The sequence below is a fragment of the Lipotes vexillifer genome, unplaced genomic scaffold (genome assembly GCF_000442215.2).
Source record: "Lipotes vexillifer unplaced genomic scaffold, Lipotes_vexillifer_v1.1 scaffold528, whole genome shotgun sequence".
In the NCBI taxonomy this organism is placed as follows: domain Eukaryota; kingdom Metazoa; phylum Chordata; class Mammalia; order Artiodactyla; family Lipotidae; genus Lipotes; species Lipotes vexillifer.
In genome coordinates, this window is record NW_006794582.1 from 1,323,936 (window position 1) to 1,333,924 (window position 9,989).

Below are 9,989 nucleotides of genomic sequence, written 5' to 3' on the forward strand. Positions count from 1 at the left end.
CTGCCATACTGAATTGGAAAGCTAATTTATTACAGCCACTTTTCAATCCATTCACTTACTTTTGAAATTATATCATTTAATTTTAAGTATATTTCATATCAACGTCTACGAAATTACATAGTTTTTAAAAGTCAGGGCTTCCCTGGTGGTGCAGTTGTTAAGAATCCACCTGCCAATGCAGGGGACACAGGTTTGAGCCCTGGTCCGGGAAGATCCCACATGCCGCAGAGCAACTAAGCCCATGTGCCACAACTACTGAGCCTGTGCTCTAGAGCCCGTGAGCCACAAATACTGAGCCCGTGCCACAACTACTGAGCCTGCGTGCCACAACTACTGAAGCCCGCACGCCTAGAGCCTGTGCTCCGCAACAAGAGAAGCCACCGCAATGAGAAGCCTGCGCACCGCAACGAAGAGTAGCCTCCACTTGCTGCTACTAGAGAAAGCCCACGTGCAGCAACGAAGACCCAACGCAGCCAAAAATAAATAAATTTTTAAAAAAAGAAATAAAAACTCAAATAATTCTGAGGCTTAAAAATAAAACCAGAGATCTCTGCTTCACCCCAATTCCTGCTCTCCTAATCCATAAGCAACACTTTCAAACTCTTTTGTAGTTTCTTCCAGTATTTATCTTTCATTTCTAAATAACTCGCATTTACTGTTACTTCTTGATTTTTCAACTTTACACATTATCTATTAGCTTTCAACTACAGACAATGAGGATTTAACTTTCTTATATCTCCTACCACTCACCTCATATTCTCAAAAAAGTTTTATCATAATTTTTAGTTAAATCTCTATTCTGCTTTTCATTATGATTATATAAATGTTTGCAAATGAGTCATAGGCTTATAGAAATTATATTGTGAAATATATAGAAATTATATTTCTTTTTCACATGAGTTGTCTTTCCTGGAATTAATAATAGCCTGTTTAAAATTTTTAATTATCTATATACATATCATTAAATCCATCTCTAAACTCTCTATCAGTACTGAAAACCTCCTCTCATACGGTCAAATGTATATGGTAAATTATCCATTCCAGTTGTTTCTGGAGTCCTCCAATTCCAATGGTTGCACCCTAAGCCTGCCACACAACTCTTCCTGGGATTTCCCTTCATCATAACTGGGGATGCCTTTTGCTTCTTTCTTGTACTGGATCCCATTTCATGGACCCCGTGACTTCTATTTTTCTTGATTTTTTTCTCCATCATTTGGTGGAAAATGTCATCCAGTTGCTTCCTGAGAAAGAATAGATAAATGAGACCTTGCAAGTCGGAAAATGTCTTTATACTATTCCCACACTTGATACTTTGGCAAGGCATAGACTTGAATATTGAAAACAACATTCTCTCAGCATTTGATGGGATTATTCTGATGTCTTCTAACTTGGTATCATTCTGATTCTAATCTTTTCTATGTGACCTGCTTTTTTCTCTCTAGAAGGTTTTAGGATCCTCCCTTTTTCTATCACTAGTGTTCTTAGTTTAGATCTTTTTGCATTCATTGTACCAGGGAACTGGGGGAGTCTTTCATTCTGGAAACTCAAGACCTTCATTTCTGGGAAAATTTATCATTTCTCTTTCTAGAATTACTATAGATGGGATGTTGAGTGTCCTGAATTAATCCTCAAATTCTCTTTTCTCTTCTCTGTACTTTCCTATTTTCCCTCTACTCTCTGGGAGACTTCAACTTCACTTTCCAAATCTTCCATTGTATCTTTTTAAAATCTTTCATATTTTCTTATTTTTAATTTTCAAGGGTTTTTAATCTTTTGACTGCGTCTTTTCATTCTCCCTCCTTCCCTCCCTCCCTTCTTTTCTAATATTATCACGTTCCCATTTCATGGATGCTACTCTTTGAGGCTGAGATTTTTGTTTGTTAAAACTTCTGTGGTTCTCTACATTAACTGTTTTCCCTCTGTTCCTTTGTTTTGGGCTATGATGTTCATGAGACTTTCCTCATATATCTCTTGGTTCTTGACTGTCTACTCAATTTTGAGTGAGGTAATAAAAAGTTGTTTAAAATTGTGTGTGTTGGGGCAAAGGGAGGGGTATTTTGGTATCTGGTAGGCTTCAATATAAGGCAAAAGGTGGCAAACTGAATTTTTTTTTTTTTACTGGGGATGTTCCTCCATAAATATTTGTAAATAGGCCTTTACTTTCAGAGAGGAATCCTGGAATTCTCTAATATCCTTTAATCCACTGCTTCTCAAATTTTAACATGCAAAACATGCACTGGTGGTGCACTGATTGAGAATTCTCCTGCCAATGCAGGGGACATGGGTTCGATCCCTGGTCCGGGAAGATTCCACGTGCCAAGGAGCAACTAAGCCCGTGCACCACAACTACTGAGCCTGCACCTCTAGAGCCTGTGCTCCGCAACAAGAGAAGCCCCTGCTAGCCACAACTAGAGAAAGCTGGCATGCAGCAACGAAAACCCAACGCAGCCAAAAATAAATAAAATAAATCTATTAAAAAAAGAGTTAATTATTTAAAAAAAAAATAAATCACCTGGAGGAATCTTGTTAAAATGCAGATTTTGGTCTGGCAGGTCTGGAGTGGGGCCTGAGAGTCAGCATTTCTAACCCCCTCCCAGGGCATGCCAATACTACTGGTTCTTGGACAACAATCTGAATAGCAAGATTCTAATATATTTGGCTCCTGGTGTTCTAAAATGTGAGGTGGGGGAAGAGGCTGGGCCACTGAGGATTTTGATATCAAGAAAACATTTTTTTCACTTCCCCACTTGAAAGGATAAGCTGGCTAAAAATATTTTCATGGGATTTTTTTCTCAGCCCCCTTCTGGACCACCAGATCCCATCAATTTGTACCAGCTTCTCCCTTCCTCTTTATCAGCACTGAGAAGGGAAATGAGGTGGGGATGGAGTGTCTCACCATTCAGTATGTACAGTTTCATTCTAATTGCCATTTTCAGAATGGCACTTTGTTCCTGCCTTCATTGGTGCCTGCCTGGAATCTCCAAGTCCAGATCTCTTTAGTTCAATTTCTTGAGATGTCAAATCTCCAAGGAGTAGTGGGGAGATCTGATGGCATCTAACCACCCTTTTAACAGGTTTTTCAGCCAATCCTACTTTCAGGCCTACTCTTCAAGCCACTGCCACCCCCTCACCACCACCCCCTACCCCCCAGCACACACATTTCTTCAGAAGTACCTGCAGTCTCCTACTTCTAAGCCTTTCTAGTGGTCTAATGTGAATCAGCTGATTTTTACCAGCTCTTCTTGCAGACTTTTAACTTTCTCTGATTTGTTCACCCATCTACTTCCATTCTCCAAAATTTTATTGACAGTTCTCAACTGCTGTTGTTTCTTCCCCCCATTCTCTGTTCTTGTGGATTTTATTATCTTGCGGGTTTTTTAAAAAATCCTTTATTAACATATTAAGTGACGTTTGGGGGATAAGTGCATGTGCTCAATCCACACATTTTAACCATCTATCGTTAAACTTTCCCCAAAATGTCCCTCTCATTGTACACTGTTCATTCTACCGTTTAGACTGTATATTGAGTTTATATATGCCATCATCTTATTGCTTATTTTTGTTCTTATTGCTTATTTGTGTTCCTTTTTCTTTGTCTTCTTTTTGATTGGTTGAATATTTATTATTTCTTTTTTCCTCTCTACTAGTTTGTGAGTTACATACTCTTTTCTTCATTCTTTTAATGATTAGTCTAAAAATTACAACAGGTATTCTTTTTTTAATCAACTTAATTGTGGTACAATTTATGTAAAATACATGACGGCTATCCCAGTATTTCGATAACTTCTGACAAATGTTTCTCTACCACCGCAATCAACTTATAGAATGTTTCCATCACTCCCAAAAGTTCCCACATGCCCCTTTATAGTCAGTACTCTCCTCTAACTCCAGGCAGCCACCAATCTGCTTTCTGTTACTATAGATTAGTTTGCATTTTCAAGAATTTCAAATAAATGGAATTATACAACAGGTATTCTTGACTAATCAAAGGCAAATATTAATTCTTGAGTTTTACCCTTTTCCCAGACAATGCAAGGACCTTAAAACACTTTAATCCTGGAATTGTCTAATATCCTCTAATCCACTGCTTCTCAGCTTTAATATGCACATTGTATTAGTCAGGGTTCTGCAGAGAAACAGAATAAATAGATATTATAGGAATTGGTTCAAGCAGTTATGGAGGCCAAGAAGTCCCATGATCTGTCATCTGCAAGCTGGAGAACCAGGATGGCTGCTGGTATAACTTAGCCAAGTCCAAAGGCCTGGGAGCCAGGACCAAGGGCAGGAGAAGGTAATGTCTCAGCTCAACCAGAGAGTGAATTCAACCTTCCTCTACCTTTTTGTCCTAGTCAGGCCCTCAACAGATTGGATGATGCCCATCCGCACTATTAGGGGTGATCTTCTTTACACAGTCTACCGATTAAAATGCTAATCTCTTCCAGAAACATCTTCACAGACACTCAGTAATAATGTTTTACCAGCTATCCCTTAGCCCGGTCAACTTCACACATAAAATTAACCATCACACATATGAATCACCTAGGGGGATTTTGTTAAAATGCAGGTTCTGGTTTGGTAGATGCTATTATTATTATTTTTTAGGAGCTATTATTTTTGTTCATTTTCTCTCTTTAGTAAAATTATACCAAGTAGGTGGCTACTTGCAGGGTCAGTTCTTTTGTTAAAATATGGAAATAACATATTTTATGGTGTCCTGACTTCACGCATGATTAAAAGTTTAGGACTTAACAGAAATGCTAATTAAAGGTTGAAATGAAAGGATATTAAATCAGGTTGAACAATTTACACTTGCCACATGCTATTTACTTTTAGGTTTGTGGTTTAACATTTCACTAAGAATATGGTAAAATGTTCTAGCCAGAATTCAAGTCCAAAGAGGATAATGTAAGCCATACTAGGTGGATAATTTAAACCATACTGTACCATACTCTCTTGCCTGACTGGATCTTCAAGCATGAATTATTCAAGCCATTTCCTTGTTCTAAAAATCATGAGGAACTACTGCCCCTTCACATCCAGTTCCCTATAAAACAGACTCCATGCTCGGACTTTGTCTTTCCAGTCTTTTCTCTTACATCTCCCATTTTTGGTCAAACGGGATAACCCACTGTCCCCTGAATCAATATTATGGTGTCCCACCTTTCTCTGCTCACGGTGCTCAGCCTGGACCACACTCCACCATCCTCCTAGTTAACACTCAACCCAAGCTTTAAGGTGGAGCTCAATTGGCACCTTCTTCATGGAGCCTTCCCCTCTTCTCTTTCATCTCTAACTCTCATGCCACTCTGCTTGCATCTCTCTTGAGGTGCTTATATGCCATTGCATGTTCTGGTTACTAATATACTTGCTTTATTCCTGTGATTAGATTTTAAGTGACTTCAACTGTGACAGCATAGCCTTTTCACCTTTGTGGTCTTCACAGGCATAAAATACAACCTTACCTGCAGCTCACAGATAATTATTGAATGAATATGCATTTTAGCGTGACTAAAAGGGGCTCCAGAGAACTTGGGCTGACTTATCATTTCCTCAATCCTCAGGCCCTCAGACCCAAAAGGAGCTCCGGAGTAACCCTTTGCCACCTCTTAATTTGCAATGACCATACTAGCATCGTCAAAACCTCCTAAGTTTGAGCTTAGATTCATCTTTGACTTTCTCCTTTGTTCCTATGTCCAATCACTCATAAAACTGTTGATTTGTCTTCTGATTTCTGATTTGACCCTTCCTTTCCTTTTTCTCTACAGTCTCTTCCACCATTCTGGTTAATGCCCTTTTATTTTCACAACAAATACTATAAATTCTTCCTGGTTTACCTAATACTGTTCCTGCTCTAGTTTACCCTATGCGTAATGGGGACCATAATAATAATTTCACAGAGCTACAAATTGATAAATGAGATATAGCATGCATATTGGACCTACTTTGTACAAGTGCCCACTATATCTTTGGAGAATCATCTCCTGCCCGTGTCCTCTGGTTCTGGTAGTGAACAATGACCACACCTCATTAGAGTATCATGTCTTTCTGGCCACAGCTATTAGTTCGGGTTGGCTGAGAGACTGCAAGAAACTATGTCCTGATGATGTAATCTGAATCTCTTGACTTGACCTTACCTAAAACCAGATGCACCCCTGGACCTTCTGGTTATGAGAATCAATAGATTTCCTTTATTAATTAAACTAGTTTGTTTTCTAAGTGCAACAAAGATTTTTAATAAATACAGTAGGTAAAGCACTGAGCACAGTACCTTGCAAATAAATGTTAGGTATTATTTTTATTATCCCTATACCCTTGCCATATCCAATTCAACTTTTTCTTTCTTAACAACTTCCCATACAGACTAGCTAGGGTAATTTCCTTATTATTCCCTGCATGTTTTCCCTTTGCCTGGGCTACCCTGTCACCAACCTAATAATGTCATTCCACACTCTTTTCGCCAATTCACATCCATCACTATTTAGAACCAGGCTAAAAGAAGTCTCCTACCCTCCATTTGAATAGCGGTGGCTCTACACTGTTCACTGCCTTATCTGATTTCTCCTACATGTATTTTCTAGTTATTTCTAGATTGCTTCTTGATTGTACACTACTCAAGGCAAAGAAAAATATATTCTACATTTACATATGATCACTGTGCCCTACGTTGAGATTTTGTCATTATTTTCTAAAGCAACTTGAACAGTGCTGGACACACAGATGTTCGATAAATGTCTGTTACAGGAATAAATGAATGCAATTAAATTTAGAGGGTGTGGTATTCAATTTAAAGCCTGTTGTTAGCATAAATTTTTTCCTTTTTCTAAGCAAACTATATTCTTACAGCATTTTAATTACAGCATAAAAATATCACAATGATTTCAAACTCCCATATTCTTCCTATGTATGGTTTAGAATTCTTTTATCCAAAGTCTAAGGAAGGAATATTCTATTAAAAATAATTCAACAGGGCTTCCCTGGTGGCGCAGTGGTTGAGAGTCTGCCTGTCGATGCAGGGGACATGGGTTCGTGCCCCGGGGTCCAGGAAGATCCCACATGCCGCCGAGCGGCTGGGCCCGTGAGCCATGGTCGCTGAGCCTGCGCATCCGGAGCCTGTGCTCCGCAAAAGGAGAGGCCACATCAGTGAGAGGCCCGCGTACAGCAGAAAAAAAAAAAAAAAATTAAAAAATTACTCAAAGTCTAGTTTCTTTTCATTACACATATTTTTATTAATCCAGTGGGTATTGCATCTGACCCTTCAGAGGTTTCTTGCTTTGATAAACTAATGATAATAGTAAATTGTTGACAAAGATATCCTGAGATGCTGAAAAAAAATTGAGGGGGAAACTTTTTGTACTCATGTTTCCTTTTCTGGGTTTAGGTAGTAAAATAGTCTCCTACTCCAAATTAAGTTAGTGTCTACTTAGAATTGGAGGATTTTAAAAACTACTATTGGGAATCAAAGGTCTGTGCCTCTGTCTGTTGAACTGAATTGCTGTACGGTTTAATGGAAAGGCCAAGGGCTGGTGAATTTAAACTATTTAAAATAGCTAAAGATTAAAGTGAATTAAATTTAGTGCCTCTGGGATTTTTGATACATGTTCCAAATTTGTTTTTTTTTAAATAAATAAATTTATTTATTTATTTATTTTTGGCTGCATTGGGTCTTCGTTGCTGTGCACGGGCCTTCTCTAGTTGCGGCTCACGGCCCTTCTCTAGTTGCGGTGAGCTGGGGCTACTCTGTGGCGGTGCATGAGCTTCTCATTGCGGTGGCTTCTCTTGTGGCAGAGCACGGGCTCTAGGCGCACAGGCTTCAGCAGTTGTGGCACGCGGGCTCAGTAGTTGTGGCTCGCGGGCTCTGGAGTGCATGCTCAGTAGTTGTGGTGCACGACCTTAGCTGCTCCACGGCATGTGGGATCTTCCCGGGCCAGGGCTTGAACCTGTGTCCCCTGCATTGGTAGGCAGATTCTTAACCACTGCACCACCAGGGAAGCCCTCAAATTTGTTTTTAATGACATAATTGTCCCATGTTACATTTAAGATTACATCATAGTGAACTGGCTATGTGTGCAGTTATACTAACAGAAACCAATTCCAAATGTCAAAAATAGAAGTGAGGACAACTGTAAAGTTACCATTAAGAAAGTGGAAGTTGAAAATGGAAGAAAAACATTTAGGCTGAATAAGGTCTTCTATGAAACCTTTGAATAGAAAAACCTGGAAATCATATGTATCAGGTTAACAATGCATTTTCAACAGCATTTAAATAATTATTTTACTTACTGTTACAAATGGAAACCAATACCTTTCCTCAAAGTATTTATTCTTTAACTTTAGTGGAAAAAGCTGCCAATCACACAAATGGGAATTGTACTAAATAAATTTTGAGAACATCCATCAAGAAATAAAAGTTACTAGTTATATGTAGAAATGGTTATATTTCACATTTTAAAAGAACAAGAAATGAAATTCAGTGTTCTTGTTTCTATTAGTCTTCTTTTTTTTTTTTCTTTAACTAAAAGTAATTGTAATATTCTCTTGCCTCTGGGGCTTTCCCTTCCACAATTAATCATCTTTTCTTCTACACCTTCCCTCCAAATGATTATTCTCCCTAGCCTTTTGATGTTAATTCATACTATTTCACCTTCACAGCTTTCAAAACAATGCCCTGTCCTTGCTTAGCTTCACAAGCCAGTTCTTTTTTCTTAAAAAAAAAAATTGGTTAATGAAGTATTTTTGCTATCATTTTGCCAGAAGGTGCTACCATGTAATCAGGAAAACATCTTTGTCATACAAATTAGCTTCCTTACTTTCATCAAACTTTCAAATCCAAAACACAATATGTTTAAATTCCTTAGGATAATGAACATCTATACTTCAAAAGTAGCAGTTCGTTAAGTTTAAGCATTTGGAAGACTTGGATCCTAAGCCTTTATCCTTCATCCTCTGACTCTACAATCTGTGTCATTAATGATCAGAACCAAGCAAGAAATTGTGAGTCTTACCAAGCTACACCACCAGCGCGGGGAGAGGAAACGCTTTCAAAACATGTCATTCATGTTCACATTTAAAGGCAGTCTATCCATACATCCTTTATAAACATCGTTAAATACTGGTGCTTAAGACTTCAGTCATATGAGGTAAGCTTTCCAATTTATAGGCAAAAGAGGGGTGACAAAGGAGCCCTTTTCTCTTCTTAAATTTATTTACCAAAGCAAAAGCCAGGATGATTATATCTGAAAGTCTGAAGTTGCCATTTGTCAAACATCTATTATAAAGCGGCTTTTGCATTAAATTACCGACTCCTAGCCAAATAAGGTTTGAGACAGTGTTTCCCATGTCTATGGTGACAAGCGAGTTACCAGACGTCCTTAAGTAGACCGTCAAACTTTTATGTTTACTCTTTTATGTTTACTCTTTTTAAACACAGAAGGGAGAGGATGGCACACAACGAAAAGTCAAGTCTGTTTCTTAAGAAAGATGTCTCGTGGGGAATGAGGCTCACCTTTACACAACAGAGGCAGGTCTTCCCCGGCTGTCCTCACTGGGGAAGGGTATGGACATCGATAGACCTTTGTCCTCCGGACTGGAGCACGGGGGGAAGGGGGCGACTTTCTGGGAGTACTGCAAGCACCTGCACCCCAAGAAACTACAGAACGGTTTTGTCTTCAATGACTGCTCTTGACTTAGCCTTTGGAGGGACCCTCTAGCTCAGGGAGGGGGGTTGTTGCTCCAAACCTTAGCCACCTCCCCCGCAGGGCTGCGGGAGGGGATGACTAACCACTCTAAGGAGTTAGGGACCCCGTCTTTCCCAGCTGGACCCGAACGCCCCCCAGCTCTCTAGTCGGACTCTCCCCGTGGCGAGCCAGGTCGGCGTGAGCCGGGGCCGCGGCGGGCGCAGATCCCGCCTTTGCTCCGCGCCCCTGCCGCGTCCGCACCGCCACCGTGAGGCCGAGCAGGGGACGGTGCCCTGTGGCGGCAGCGGCTCCGCG